The sequence below is a fragment of the Triturus cristatus genome, chromosome 1_2 (genome assembly GCF_964204655.1).
Source record: "Triturus cristatus chromosome 1_2, aTriCri1.1, whole genome shotgun sequence".
NCBI lineage: Eukaryota > Metazoa > Chordata > Amphibia > Caudata > Salamandridae > Triturus > Triturus cristatus.
In genome coordinates, this window is record NC_140580.1 from 269,213,830 (window position 1) to 269,230,645 (window position 16,816).

The following is a 16,816-nucleotide window of genomic DNA, read 5'->3' on the forward strand; positions in this document are numbered from 1 at the left end:
TAGTAAAGTTATGAGTGCGGAGTCTCCACACTCATGGCGGGATCACTGCATTCGGCGTAGAATCCACACACGGCGCACTGCAAGGACTGCGCTGTGCATAGATTCTGCCCAAAACGATTGTGGCCATGGTGGTGCCACCAATCTGGGCAGGTGAACCACCAGCATAGTTTTTTAGTGTTGTGGTGGGCTGAAGGGAGTACAGCAGCCCTCTCAGAAATACTTAAATAAATATCCCTACATTTCCTGAGGTCTATAGAACATGACCCCAGAAAAATATGAGGATATTTTTAAGTATTCCCAGAGCTGGAGATTTTGCTCTTCAACTTGGGAACGCAGGGACCCATTGTGGTTGGCCTTACGGCTGCATTCAGTGTCTTGAGGAATGTAAAAGAAAGAGTCCTCCACTTGTTTAATGTTGTTTCAACTCATTCATTTAAATGTTATTGACAGACACTGCAATGACCCCTTGACAAAACTAATAGGTCTGCCTGTTATATATTGACAGTGACTTACGTTACAAAATTTTAGAAATTCAATAGGGACGCGCTAACAAGGAGAACGGGTGGCGGAGACGCGCACATCATCACGCCGTGAAGGAAACGGCCAACGCGGTGTTCATCTGCCCTTGCCTGCCTGCCGTGAGGGGAACGGCTGCTGTTAACTACCTCTCCCAGGACCCTCTCAGCCTGACACCACCTGTGAAGCCGCGATACGCGCCTGGAGGCGCGATTTAAGCAGCTCTTGCCTCCCGCAGCGTGGGACGCGCTAACAAGGAGAGTAGGTGGCGGAGATGCGCACATCATCACGCCGTGAGGTAAACGGACAATGTGGTGTGCATCTGCCCCTGCCTGCCTGCCGTGAGGGGAACAGCTGCTGTTATCTACCTCTCCCAGAACCCCCTCAACCTGACACCACCTGTGACGCCGCGATACGCGCCTGGAGGCGCGATTTAAGCAGCCCTTGCCTCCCGCAGCGTGGGACGTGGGCGGGCCGCGCTCGGGCAAAGCCCGGGCTAAGGGCGGGCCCGTCTGCGCCCGTCATAGACCGGAAGAGACTGGACTGGGCCACGGCCCTAACATTTGCCCTGAAACGGCAGATATCGCTAGTCATCCGGGAAAATACAACTATGGAGAAGAGAAAAACGTTGAGCGCATCGAACAAGAAGCAGCTCCAATTAGGAATCCAGCCACGTCAGACCCTGCTCAGTTATTTAACAGGCGCGGTGGGGGCTATAGAGCGCCAGATTACAACTGTAGAAGAGGCAATGAAACCAGGACATATAGGTAGCGGGGGAGAAATAGCCATAGCACATACATCAAGTGAGGGGGCCGTTCTACCCATCGCAGTTTCAAGGCGTACTCAAGTTGAAAATGTTTGCATTATAAACACTTCTGACAACATATCAGATATGAGATTGATATACAACCGCCTACTAAACGGGCTAGGAACCCAGATATTTCCACATACACTATAGGGGAAACGGACTTAACGGATAGGGAGACACCTCTTAAAATTTATAAAAAGACAAATAAAAAGGATAAACCACCATCTAAATAGATTTTAGTTAAAAGGGGAAAATCGACAGATAGTGTTAACACACGTACACAGAATGAAGTGATAAAGTTAAAAACCAAAGTAGAAGCCTTAGACACCTTCCGTAGGGAAAGCTTAAACAATCTGACACATAGAATTGGTGCGATGGAGGAGCTGTTGTCTAAGTGTTTGGCCAACACACAGCTTCCCGGCAATGGGGTAATCACAGCTCAAACGGGTAATCAGGACGACCTTATTAATAACCAACGGCGTCAATATATCCAGTCTGCCACCGGCAGTCGTCATCAAATACCGCCTGCATCAAACAATTCTGTCCAAACCACCTTTAACGCAAAACTCGCTTTATAGTGTGGAATGGAAGGACTGAGAGAGAGAACATTAGAGAGTCGTTTTCCTTTGCTGGGGTAAGAAGTTCTTCAAAAGAGATATATTCAAACAGGATGAAAAGAAAAACTATTTCCCAACCTTACTGAAGGAAACACCATTGCCTATACTTTAGACTGAGCAAACAGTAACATTGCAAGACCAGGGATTGAAAACATAACCTTCAGAGTAAGAGTGTAAGACCTTAACCATTAGGCCAGAGTGAATCTTTACCAGTGGGCCTGAAAACTAATATATGACATGCGGATCAGAAATCCATGGCTAGGTAGAGAAGTATGTTAGTGTTCACCAACAGTACTATTCTTTATAGTGTGGAATGGAAGGACTGAGAGAGGGAACGATAGAGAGTCGTTTTCTTTCACTGGGGTAAGAAGTTCTTCAAAAGAGATATATTCAAACAAGATGAAAAGAAAAATATTTCACAACCTTACTGAGCGAAATACCATTGCCTACACTTTAAACTGAGCAAACAGTGACATTGCAAGACCAGGAATTGAACACCTAACCTTTATTGAAAACTATCCTAGCGGTAGCTACGGAGAGCAGCAATCAGGCTAAGTCTTGAAGGAATGTAAAGCAGCTTGTTTTACCAGTCTATAATCTCTTGAATGATCAAATGAAAAGACAACCACACCAGGTATATATTCAAAATATATGTATTTAAGATAAATCACACCCCTCTAGTCTCTTTATGAGACTGGAGTTCGAAGTACTTTAGTTACAAGTGTTTAAGCATCAGTAAAAGCACAAATACACGTTTGGGCCCTAGGGGCGTACCAAACCATATACTGAAAAAGTGGTATAAGAACCCCGACTGTGATAAGCGGTGTACCAATTGCCTCAAGAATCGATGGGACCCCAAGGAACCACCCAAGGTAGTGACACAGGGGACCCACGGGAGCCTATGTAGTGTGGAAACACAAGCGCGGGCTCCTATTACTTTCCATGGGGAATGTCGCGGTTGGAATTTTAAAGATTAGGGACACTTCAAATCGAACTAGGACCAAACCCTTTTGGACTTAGACAGTTCTAGGGCTAGCACCCTCGAGAGTACCGGAGTACTTGAGTTACCTCACCCAGGGAAGCTGGGTGCATAGGTGTCTTTTGGTGTCTTGTTGTGTCGACGATTCCGATGGAGGCCTGCAAAGAACTGCTGCTGCCGTGAAGAGGAGAAGTGTCCGGAGAGATCCAAGCCTGGATCTAGGATGTAAGGAACCTGCAAGCAGAGGGGACAGAGTCTGGGTCACTTGCCAGTGACCTAGGGCAGGATGGACCAATGCCCACAGATGTCGGGTGCTTCAGATGAGTTGATGGATGTCTTGACTCTTCAGCCACGAGGTCCAGGAGGCGTCGATAAAGTCCATGAGCCGGATTTGAGCTGTCCCATGAAGTCTGTCGAGTGCTGCGGTGTCGGCGACCGGAAAGGAGCCAACATCCTTGGCAACGGCAAGTCTCAGGAAATCAGAGAAAGGACTGCGGTGCAGACCAGCAAGGTCTGATGGACTCACCCAGCGAGGATTAGTAAGAGCAAGTCTGGAGCAACCAGAAAAGCACAAGTAGAAGTGGAGTTGCCTTCGTGGGGACCTGCTAGCCAACGGGCTAGTGATCGCGAAGGAGCCATGAGCGGTCGCACTTGGCGCTGGCCCACGGGTCCCTCGTGGAGTGGAGGCCAACAATCTTCGGTGCAGGAGGTGCTCAACGCTGGGGCTACTCGGGCCCAAAGCACAACTTCGAGGATGACCAGGAAGGTGTTGTTGCTGCAAACGTTCACGTGTCCAGGGGTCACGGTTCCACGTTACCCATGATAGCCACAGGCCTCAGCTTTGCTGTGGACTCAGGGTAGCTCGGGGAAGTCTGCAAATCCACCTCTGGTGATGCAGAGACTTCGGTGTCTGGCAGGAGCTTCAGCAATGCAGACCGGTCAGTTGCTTCTTTGGTGCCTGCCAGGGGAGTCACTCCTTGAACCCAAGGGAGATTTCTTCCGTCTTCTAGTCGAAATAGAAAGTCGAAGGTCCAGGATATATGTTTCAGAGGTTCGTCCAGGGTAATCTAAAGTCCTAGGGACTGGATTCCTATACTTATACTAAGTTTAGGGGATGGACTAACTCTAAGGCCCCACCTATGGGTGGGCCTGGGGTGGGGGTGGGTACACCCCTTCCCCTTTGTCTAGTATTGTGCCAGAGCAGGCGCTGAGTGCCCCTGCAACCGGTTTGAACTGGGCTATGCACAGGGACACCTTGTGTGCCCCAGGCAGTGTCTCAAAAGCATTCAGTGAATGCACCCACCCTGCCCCAATACACATCTGCCTGTCTGGGAAGGCGGTTACACCTCCCTGTGACAGGAAACCTATTGTCCATGCCTCCCCTGCCGGAGTTTCCCCCAGCAGCAGGAGGCCAGACCCGTGTCTGTGGCAGTGGCATCCATTTTATAATGCCAGGGCTTTGAAAGGATTTAACCATGTTTAGCCAGTGTGAACATGTCTCTTCCTCTAGAAGGGTGGAATGCTACCCCCGCCGACAGAACTGGCGGGGGGGGGGGGGGTAGTATTCCAAAGTGTTTGACACCAAACACAACATGTTTTGATGCAGCCATTCCAAAGTAAGCATTTTACCGCGAGGTTATAATGCAAGAGTATATGGTATGGCTGTATCACATAACAGCCATCAGGCATCAGGAAGTATTTCCGAATGCTGCAGAGGGGCTCAGCTCATGCTTGGGCACCATTGCTGGAGCGGGGTTTCTTTAAAAAAATTGTATACCCTCTCCATTTTGCATGTTTTCATTAATAAGAATAATTAATTAATAGTAATTGTACTAATTGTTTGCTGTGTGAATTGACCAACATTACTAATATAAGAAATACACGTGGGAATTGCATTTGCATGGCCTAATTAATACGTAAATTAATTTTTGTACGCATATTAATGATAGACAATTAGAAATTGCATGATTATATGTTGCTTTCGTGATGTATTTGTAATTCGTGCTTTATTAATGTGAATATAATCCGCATTAAGTGTTGCTTCTGCTAGATAAATATACACACATAAAGGGTTTAGTGAGGGAATAACCTTTTATTAGTCATTTCCATGTATTAATTACGTTTTTGTGTTTCTTTGCTTAAGTTGACCATTTGGTGGCCACAAAATGGCTGACATCCCTATCAGATGAATTGACTTCATTTGTGAACGTCTCTGGGTGAAGTGCGCATGCGTCACCATCAGAAGCAGTGGCCTCTGAACGACCCTAAATTCGACTGTACCCACCAAGGACACACTGGGCTAACAGCCAGCTGCCCCGAAAAGAAACAATAAAAGTTACTGCAACACGGAATAATGAACTATATCTAAAGAAACATTTTCCGTGTGAGAACTTGGTGGAACTGATCTCATCAACCAATCACGAATATTCAAAATATTATTTGTTACTTTGTGGAATGTAATTTTACTATAAAAGATGGTAGAATAGAGAGGTTGAGAGCGAGACCCTTCAGAAGATTTTCTATTTCCTGACGTTATGCTGACGGAGAGGACGGTGACACTGCAGGACAGCTGTTTCCTAAGACTCTGACAGTATGAACTGATGACCAAGATTTTGACTTAGAGGACGACTTTTAGCCAGAATAGGTAAATATGATGGTTTACTGCTTGATTAAACAGAAGATTCGATTTTCAATTATTTAGATAAAGATTTAAGATTTATTACAAGAACTGTGTTGGGTCGTTATTATGAAAAGTGTATTTATGTAAATAAATTATAGATTTAGTTATCACTTCAACCAGCAGCTAAGCTGATTCATGGCCTATTCATGGGAGGAGTACTAAAAGGTGAAGTTTAGGCCTTAATAAATAGAGAAAGGTAGGGAAATCTATTAGGGATAAATGAGTACTTCCTTCCATCACAGCGAGTGGAACAACCGCCTCTTTGGAAACAGGTTAATAGAGGATGAATGTTGGTGTTATGGGCCCCACCAGCGAATGTAGTGATTGAGTGTGTCTGTGCGATCTATAACCTGTGACGAAAAGAGGGATTTTGCATTCCGCGCTGCAACAGTTTTCTTGGTAGCAGAGATATGGTTAGCTACTGTTTTGGTTTAGTGGTCATTGCTTGTAAATAGCTTATTGATTATTGATTGGTATTGATCTATGTACTAACACTATATGTTGAGTTACGTTGAGTTATATGTTGTTAGTACGGCTTCTGGGATGTAGGAAGTCGGAAGTTTGTAACAGTTCCGTAGCAGAGCAGAGGTAAGCGCTGCTCTCGGGAAAGACGGAGTTGTTGTTGCCCTGTAGGTACACAGGGAAAACGTGTGACAAGTGAAGTTGCACGGCGCAATGTCTGGGTTCGATTCGGCAGCATCGTCGTGTGCTGCCATTAGAAATATTCTCTGTGTGAGAGAAGTGTGTATGATAGCGAAGGTTACCTGTGAAATTTTGGTCTTCAAGTACCAGGAAACCAAGTGGCATACCGATAACGCTTATCACTGAAAAGGTAGCAGGTGTTCTCTGAGCTTGTTAGAAGGACAAAGTAGAGGGAAGCGCTGCTTTGTTAACGAATGTCATAATTCTGTAGTAGGGCAGAGGCAAGCGCTGCTCTCGGAAAAGACAGGAGTCTGTGTGAATGGTCTACATTTTTCTCTGTATGACAGTGGGTGTATGAAAAAGGCATTCCGATTAATGGCGAAACTCTAGAGTGTCTTAAATTCTAGAGAAGCGATTAGTTAATGCTTGTTAGAAGGGTAAGGTAGAGGGATGTGCTACTTTATCAATGGAAGTAACGATTCCGTAGTAGGGCAGAGGTAAGCGCTACTCTCGGGAAAGACGGAATTCTCGTGAGAAAGGTCTATTGCTGTTCTTTGGTTAGCGAAGCGGACAATGGAGATGTTTATGTGTTGTTACTAATGGAATTCTAAAAGTTGCAATAAAAGTTCACTGAGCGGACTTGTAAAGGAGGGGTAGACAGGAGCAGAGCTGCCGCAGCGGCTGCTGACGTCAAAACGACCGCGCTGGGATTAGACAGTCAGTCAGAAGTGTAAAACGCCCCGGATTGGTGCGTTCGTGTAAAGCCGCGCTAGGATTGGAGAAGTACAGGGTGACATAAACGCTTCCCATTGGTGCGTTAGTGTAAGTCGCGCTGGGATTAGAGGACTGTGACAGTGACATAGACGCTCTTGATTGGTGCGTTAGTGTGAAGTCGCGCTGTGAGTGGACAGAATAGCGGTACAGTTGTAAAAGACTAGCGATACACAGAAACCAAGAAAATGTATTACCAGCCACCAGATAGGGAAAAGAAGTCCTGGTTTGGTAAAGTTAAGAAGTGGTTTAAGAAAGATAAACAGGTCAAAACTAGGGAAGGACAGTTACTTCCTCCACCAAAAACTCCCGCATCTTTAATGATTGCGAAATATGGATATCATACTTGTATTTGGTTAGATAATTGGGTAAAATATACCAAGGACGATGGAGTCCTGGCATTTCCAGAACATGGTTCCTTTAATTTGGCTGTTTTAAGGAATTTACACGAGAAGATGATGTACCTAGAACCAAGACCTAGACCGACGCAGTTTGAGGCATTGACAGAGTGGGAAGACGAAATGCATGAGCGAGAAAAGCAAAGGAATGGTAGAAGTTACAGATATTTGTTTGGCAGGTCATATGGACATGAAACACATGATGATCGAATGAAAAGATGGCGGAATGCAAGTATGACTGAGGGTATGTTTCCTGTAAGAGCGGTAGGAGAGAATGAAGGAAGAAAATGTGTGGGAAAAAAGAATAATGTGGAATCAAGAGGTTACGGAGCAAATGAATTAGATGATGATGTGTTGGATGATGTGTTTTATAAAAATCCACCACCGTACCGACCAGAACCAGAAATGTTGGCACCAAACGCCCCAATGAGAGAAACATTACGAATTATCAAGACTGAGACTATGTCACCAGATTTAGAAAAGAGAAACTCCAGTAGAGAGGTAGAAAAGAGGTCGGAGAATAGATAAGTAGTGAAAATTCAGCAGAATTGGCCACAACAACCCTAGAATCAGCAGAGAAAATAAGAGAATTAACTAAGAATCTAGAAGCTGTAACAGTTCCAGTGACCATAGGTCCAGTAATGCCCATTTTTGAGAAGCAAAATGATAGCGAACATTGCTTGACGGTACCATACCGGAACCATAATTTGGTTGAGAGTTCAGAACGGAGTCAAATTGAGAATCCATGGGGACCGACAATAAATATGTTTGAACCAAATGTTTCAAATAATCCTTTTATAAATCAGAATTATGCTGAAAGGAGTAGAACGACAGTAGAGACTTTGTTGGAACCCCAGAGAAATCCAGAACAGAGCAGCATAGAAAACCCGGTAGGACCTTCTGTGGAAGAACTAAGTGAATGGTTAAGAGTGTTACAGAAACCAGATAAAGAATCCCAGTCAATAGATGTGGCTAAATTACGGATGGTATTGGAAAAATCTATTGTAGGGACTATTCCCGTAGAAAAATTGAAAATTTATCAGGATGAGGAGTTGTTATTCCTATGCAAAAGCGTGACATGGAGAGCGAAAAATCTGCATGAAAGACTAGGAGAAGTTGCGAATGAAATGGGTATAGATTTTGATAAGGTAAAAGCCTTACAGAAACCCTATCGAGTTGATTTTACTGAAAAAGACATTGAAAATCTGAACACCACAGGACAGATAGGTCAGATTAAGGACATCATCAGTTTATTAAGAAAATGGGGAGACGTGGATAAATGGAGAAGTAAATGGTATAGAAAACGTAATGATGCCTCAGAAAAGACAGTTTCGGCATTCCCTGTTAGAGAGAAAGAAAAGGTAGTAACTGAATACCCCATGAGGGAGATTCCAGGAGGAGGATATGTACACGTCCCATGGACAAGACAGAACATTTTGTCATTTACGAATGATTTCCCTCGACTACGCGAAAAGCCCGTCGAGTGGTACCGGCAGGTAGACAGATTTGTAAAATTGTCGAAAGTACTATGGATAGATTTGAATAGTCTATTTGATATAATAGTACCGGCAGATTTGTGGACAGAGTGCAAGTTGATGATCAACTGGCCAACTCAAGAGTACCCTAGGGATCCTAAGACAGGAGCTCCGGACCCTGAGGTAATGAAGAAGTATGAACAGGTTATGGTATTTTTGAAAAATAAAGTGCCCCCTAAAGAGACAGATTGGGTAAAAATTGATCGAACACATCAGGAAGGAAAAGAGTCAGTACATGCATACTATGAGAGGCTAATTCAAGCTTTTAAGCAGTTCAGTGGAGATGAGAACCTGAGTGATAAGGATTTGAGTCATTTTGTATACAGATTTGTATATGGTTTACGCCCAGAAATTGGTGACATGATAAAACAGCATACGGTTGATTGGCAGAATAAGAAAATAGATGAAGTATTGAGACATGCTAAATATTTCAGTGACGAAATTGAGGCAAAAAAACAGCGAAAACTAAAAGAAAAGGCATTTTGGGCACAAGTAAAAGTAGCTGAAAGGCAGGAAGCTCAGTTGGTTGAACAAGCAAATAACCCAGGAACTAGACCGATATTTGGCCCAGGAAATGGGTAAGGTAATATAGAAGAAGCTAAAAAGAAGTTCCCATGCCATAATTGCGGTAGGTTAGGGCATTGGAAATCCGAGTGTAAATTTCCTCCAAGTACTAATAATGAAAATGCATCATTGAATCCGCAGGTGCAGAATGAGGTGAGTGGTCAACTGCAGCAACAGCAGCAGGTGGTTACCTCACAGAATCAGGTGCCAAAACAACCTTTCCCGCAGAGCAGAAACACTCAGAAGTATAGTAATGAATCAGGATTCTACAATGAAGAACAGGTAAATAAACCGCCACGCGCTCGCGCTGTTTCACAGTATTGGCTACAACGTGATGAGAGTGACCCAGAGGTAAGCTATTGACGGTGCCGAAAGGAGGAAGAAGAGTGCGTACTTGGCGCAACTCTAGAAGTAGACCAGACAGGACCATTTGTAGATGGGAAGGTTAATGATGAAAATATTATTTTCCTAGTGGACACTGGTGCTACTCGATCAACTGTTAGATCAGCTGATGTTAAGAATCTTCCTCTTTCGTATGAAACAATCCAAGTGGTTGGTGTGTCCAACAGACAGATAAAGACATTTCTGACTGAACCAGTGAAAGTTAGTATAGGGAAATTTTCAGAGATGCACCGCTTTGTTGTGTGCAACATCAGTCCAGTGAATTTATTAGGAAGGGACCTGTTGTGCAAAATGAATTGCACTATATTCTGTACTCCTGATGGAATAGCATTTGAAACACCAGATGAGGATGTGCTGTATAAAATGACCATAGCTAACAGAGAAAATGAGGTTACTGAGACTTATGCAATATTCAACCCTGATGAACTACCTAAAGAACTAAAGCAGTCAGTGAAGGCCGAAGTGTGGGATTTTACTGGAGAAGATGTAGGGTTAATGAGAAACGTAGATCCAGTCAAAATAACTGTGAAGGAAGGAATAAGCTATCCAAATGTCCCTCAATATAAGTTAACACCTGAGATAATTGAAGGAGTAGCCCCAATAATTGAGAAAATGATTAAGCAAGGAATTCTAAGAGAAATAATGAGTAGTCCGTGTAATTCACCGATAATGGGACTGAAAAAGCCTAATGGAAAATTCAGGATAGTGCAAGATTTGAGAAAGGTAAATAAAATGGTGGTATCATGTTGTCCCATTGTGCCAAACCCATCAGTAAATCTATATCAGATTCCCCATGATGCGGAATGGTATGCAGTGATTGATTTATGCCATGCTTTCTTTTCTATTCCATTGCATCATGACAGTCAGCCACTTTTTGCATTTCGTTTTGGAGAGCGGATTTTGGCATGGTGCCGAATCCCACAGGGGTATGCAGAAAGCCCCTCAATATTCAATCAATTGTTAAAGAAATCTTTGGAAAGTCTGCAAATGCCTGAAAGTTCAGTACTAGTGCAATATATCGACGACCTTTTGGTGGCGTCAAAAACACGTGAAGCTTGCGAGATAGACACAATAGCACTACTGAATCATTTGGCAGACGGAGGATTGAAAGTGTCACCAGCAAAATTGCAGTATTGTAAGAAAGAAGTACAGTATTTGGGACATAAAATTGAGAAAGGACTGAGGAAAATAACAATAGACAGAATCAGAATCATAAAAGGAATGAGAGCCCCCATGACCCAAAGAGAAGTGAGAATGTTTCTGGGAATGGTGGGGTACTGCCGTCAGTGGATTAGCAATTTCTCCCTGATTGCAAAACCCTTGGTACGACTAACAAGATGTGATGTAAAAGATCCCCTTGAATTGAACAAGGAAGAATTGGCAGCATTCAAACGATTGAAAGAGGGTTTGTGTGACGCACCAGCACTAGGCATGCCTGATTATGAGAAAGAATTTGAGTTGTATTGCAGTGAGAGAAATGAATGTGCACTCTCTGTGTTAATCCAGAAGCATGGAAGGTTGAGGAGTCCAATTGCATATTTTTCATCAATGCTTGACCCAGTGGCTGCAGCTTTACCTGGTTGTCTGAAAGCAGTGGCTGCAACATGTCGAAGTTTGGAGCAGAGTGAAGGTATTGTGATGGGATATCCGTTGAAAGTGTTTGTACCTCATGACGTGGCGATTCTCTTGACAAGGAGTCGTACTCAGTATATGACACATAGTCGGCTGACTAAGTATGAAAAGGTCATATTAGGTGAACAAATGTGAGCCTTGCGAGATGTTTGAATGTGAATACTGCAACTTTGTTACCTGATGCTGAAAATGTGGAAGTGAGAGATGAAGCAGATCATGATTGTTTGGACGTGCTTGAGTATTGCACAAAGCCACGACCAGATATAAAAGATATACCTTTGCCAGAAAGTGATTTTGTGTTGTTCGTTGATGGGTCATGTTTGAGAACAGATGAAGGAGTGCTAAGTGCAGCATATGCAGTATGCACGGTTGCAGCAGTGATGAAAGCATCTTATTTGAAAGGTGTGAGGTCAGCTCAAGTAGCTGAACTTGTTGCTTTGACCAGAGCATGTAAAATTGGGAAAAGTGTGAGAGTGACTGTGATAACTGACAGCCAGTATGGCTTCGGGGTTGTCCATGATTTTGGCCAGCTTTGGCTACAAAGAGGTTTCCTGACCTCAAGTGGAACCCCTATTAAGAATGCTGAAGTGGTTGGAAAATTGATTGAGGCGATACAGCTGCCTAGACAATTGGCTCTGGTGAAATGTGCTGCTCATAGTCAAGGAAGTGATTACATCACTACTGGAAATAGGTATGCCAATGATATGGCACAGTATTGTGCACGGAATCAGAATTCGGTCAATCGGGCCAAGGAAAGAGAAATGTCTTCTTTCTCAGTAATGTTTACTAACACTGTGGGAACTTGGGGAGAAGTGAGACAATTGCAGGAAGAGTCAGGAGATGAGGAAATGAAACAATGGATAAAAGCAGGGTGTGCACCAAGAGAAAAGGACCGTGTGTGGGTCTATCGAGATGGAAGACCAGTGATGCCTGATAGCATGATGTCTACCATGGCACGGATGTATCATGGCCAGGGACACATAGGGAGAGACGCCATGATTAGGTCTTTTAAGCAGACCTGGTATAATCCAAAATTCAGACTTGTAGCAGAAAGCCTATGTCAGAGATGCCTAATATGTCAGCAATACAATCCTGGGAGAAAGACAGTGGTGAGTCTAGGAACCATAGGCAGAGAAGGAGGGCCTTTTACCAGAATGCAGGTTGACTTCATTGAAATGCCTCCATGTAACAGACTGAGGTATGTCCTGGTTATAGTCTGCCTATTTTCTAGGTGGGTGGAAGCATTCCCAACAAGAAGAAATGATGGGATGACAGTGGCAAAGCTACTTTTGAGAGAATTCATCCCCAGGTTTGGGTTCCCAGTGACTCTTGAATCAGACAGAGGAGGACATTTTCATAACAAGATTGTAAAATTGATTTGTGAAGCATTGAATGTACAACAGAAACTACATTGTGCCTACCGACCAGAGGCTTCTGGTGTGGTTGAACAGATGAATGGTACAATCAAAAACAGAATTGGGAAAATGTGTTTAGCCACTGGTATGAAATGGCCTGATGTCTTGCCTCTTGTTTTAATGACAATTCGAGCAATACCAGACAGAACCACAGGGTTAAGTCCTCATGAAATAGTCATGGGACGAGCGATGAGGCATGTGTACATTCCAGTCAACAAGCTGATGACAATGACTGATGACATGGTGTTGGAATACTGTAAAGGCCTGCTGACGCAGTTCATTCTGTGTTTCATCAGGTTGGAGCGGATGCCACCACTCTTGAAAGGAAGCCAGCCCATGATCTGAGCCCAGGAGACTGGGTAAGGATAAAAGTCCACAGAAGAAGAAATTGCTTGGTTCCAAGGTGGGGAAAACCAAGACAAGTCATTCTGACCACAACAACAGCTGTGAAGTGTGCTGGAGTGAAAAACTGGATCCATGCCAGCCATACTTTGAGGATACCAAATCCAGTTGACAGCAAAGGAAAAGAGTACTATGACGAATCAGAGTCAAGTACTGAATCAGATAACGAAGAGCCAAAAGCACAAGAAAATCCTGAAAGGGGGGAAAAATAATTTAATCAAATATTAGTCCCCAGAAGTATCACTCTGAGAAGACGATTGCAGATTTCTGATACCAGTTCAGATTCTGAAGACGAACAAGGGAGACAAGTTCCCAGAAAAGAACACAGAAAGAAAAAAGGAAAAGACAACGAAGAAGCAGTAAAAGAAATTCGAGAGGAGGTTTCAGATGAAAGACCAAGAGAAATTCCACCTGAAATAATATATCAAAGTGAAAAAGGGACAGGTACAGAGAGAGAGGGACAGATTGCGGAAGACCCCCGAGGAGGTGTAGGGAACTGCAACATCCAGCTAGGTGAAGGGACAAGTAGCCAGCAGGAAGATTGCGTGTCGGAGACCCGAGGAGGGACAGAAGTAGGGCAAACAAAACAAGTGGTGGAAAAATAAGTTGTTGAAAAGAAAAAGCAAGTTGAAACAGAATCTGAAGAGAGTGAAAATGAAATACCAGAAGGTAGAGTTCTAAGAAAAAGGGCTTGTAGAGAAGAAAAGAATAATAAAGAAGGTAAACAGAAAAGAATTAAAAAGGACGAAGTGTGGCCAAACAAAATAAAGAGATTGAGATATCGGCTGACACGAGTGAAATCACCAAGGGCAGATCAGGTGAATGAAGTGACAAGCCAAGGAAAATCGAAAGAAGAAGAGACTAATCAAGATAAAGAAGAGGGAAAAAGAACAAGGAAACCAAACCAGAAGTATAAGTCACCGGAATGGACGTACGTGGCTCTGCCTGAAAAGGAGGAAGAGGCAGATAGTCAAGGAAATCCAGAGGAGGCTGTACTGAAAGTGGTTGAAGAAGAAGAAGAAGCAGGAATCCTGAGAGTTATCTTATCCGACATCGGAGAAGAAGAAACGGAAAATCAGGAAATTCTGTACTTGGATGAACAGAAAGAAGTGAAAAACGATGAAATGCCAAACTGAGAAAATCTAGAAAACTACTGATAAAGGAATAACAATTGAGTCAAACGGTAGATACTGGTAGAACCAAGTAGGGCCTTTAGAGCCTAAGATTAGAAAACTAGTTGTGAAGCAAAAGAGGCTAAGTCAAAAGACACAGTCCAAATTAACAAAGATGGCTAACATAGATAGTAGCAAAAGTAGATGTACATTCATGAAGAGATGGTGTAAAATGTGTTGTTGTTGTACAGGATTATTAATGCTTCTATGGAGTATACTTGCTCTTTTGATTTCTTTTAAGGTTACTATAGATACACTAGAAGGACACACTGAAAACATTACTAACATTAAGAAGATTCAAAAGGTAGTTCCAACTAAAATAGATAATTATTATTTACATAAAGATAGGTCTATAAATGATTTTTCAAATAATGTGTTTTCAAAGTTATTGTATGAATATGTAAAGACCATGGACGTAAGGGACTGCTACGTATGCATGCAGTTACCTGCATCTGTGTCAGAGGGAGTGACTTATCATCACCTTCCAGCAACGTATGGAATAGCATGTAGTGTGATAGCAAGCTTATTTTATGAGACAGGTAAATTAGAATATTATTTTTCAGATGTAGATAACATTTTTGCGCAAGTGCCTGCTAATAACAAACTAAACAGAGTAAGACCTGCTAAGGTATTAGGTGAATTTTTCTTAGAAACTAAGGAGCTAACATTAGAGTATATATTTAAAAATAATTTGACATGCAGTTTGAAGAAAGAAGAAAAGATATTCCTAGACATGGTCGAGGAAAGGAGATTGAAAATGCGAAGAAAGGCATCTGAAGGAAAAGGGGAGAAAACAGTCTGGGATGTAGAAATGGAAAAACAGATGAAGGGAGAGTCTAATCCAACTTTGGCTTTAGATTGGCCTCAGAAAGGGAAACTGTGTATAAGAAGGAATCAAACGGCGTATGACAATCATTTTCTAGGGAATAGTGAGTGCCATGATACATACCGAATCATGGGTGGATGGGGATTTAAAGGTGGAAGAGATCCAGTTTTCCCTGGACTTTATTTTATCTGTGGGAACAGGGCATATTATCGTTTCCCAGACCATTGGTATGGCACATGTTACGTAGGCCTGGTTTTTCCAAAAATCTTTCACATGGACAGAGGTAAAGATGGTGTACATAGTTTAGGTAATCATTTAGTACGTAGTAAAAGAGAATCTTGGGCAGACATTGTAGGTGACATTTTTGGAGCATTGATACCAGCAGTGGGAATATCTCTGAATGCAAACAGTATTAGAAGATTATCAACAGTAGTAGATCGCTTGTCAACAAGCACCGCTGGAGGATTCTTATTGGTTAATACTGAAATGGTTGCCATGCGTGGTATGGTAATGCAAAATCGACTTGCCCTTGATATATTATTGGCAAAAGAGGGTGGAGTCTGTGGAATGCTGATAGTTCAACATTGTTGCACTTACATTCCAGTTGAAAGCAAAGATCTGAAAGTTTACATTAAAAATATTGCTGAATTGCGTGACGAAATTGTTCCACTGGAGGTTGAAGGTGTTTGGGAAAAGATTGGGAAGAAAATTGCTGCTATTAAAAACTTCTTAGTGAAAATAGGTAGTACATTTATAGGTAAAATATTATTTCCATTAACATGTGTGATTTTTGGGTTATTAATACTAAGATTAGGTTGCATGTGCTCTAAAAATAAGAAAACAAAGAATAAAATAAAAAGAGAAAAACTAAAAAGAAAAGAAAAGGATCCAGATAGAGACTTAACAGAGATAACTTTAGAAGAATGGAAAGAAAGTATGTATAAAAAGGCAAAAAGAGATGAAGAAGAAACTGAATTATGAATAAGAGCAAGAATACATTTCAATTTTCCGTAAAAGGGTGAATACATTTAGTGTTGTTGTGGTGATAAAATCACCAAGGGGGGGATTGCTGGAGCGGGTTTTCTTTAAACAAATGGTATACCCTCTCCATTTTGCATGTTTTCATTAATAAGAATAATTAATTAATAGTAATTGTCCTAATTGTTTGCTGTGTGAATTGACCAACATTACTAATATAAGAAATACACGTGGGAATTGCATTTGCATGGCCTAATTAATACGTAAACTAATTTTTGTACGCATATTAATGATAGACAATTAGAAATTGCATGATTATATGTTGCTTTCGTGATGTATTTGTAATTCGTGCTTTATTAATGTGAATATAATCCGCATTAAGTGTTGCTTCTGCTAGATAAATACACACACATAAAGGGTTTAGTGAGGGAATAACATTTTATTAGTCATTTCCATGTATTAATTACGTTTTTGTGTTT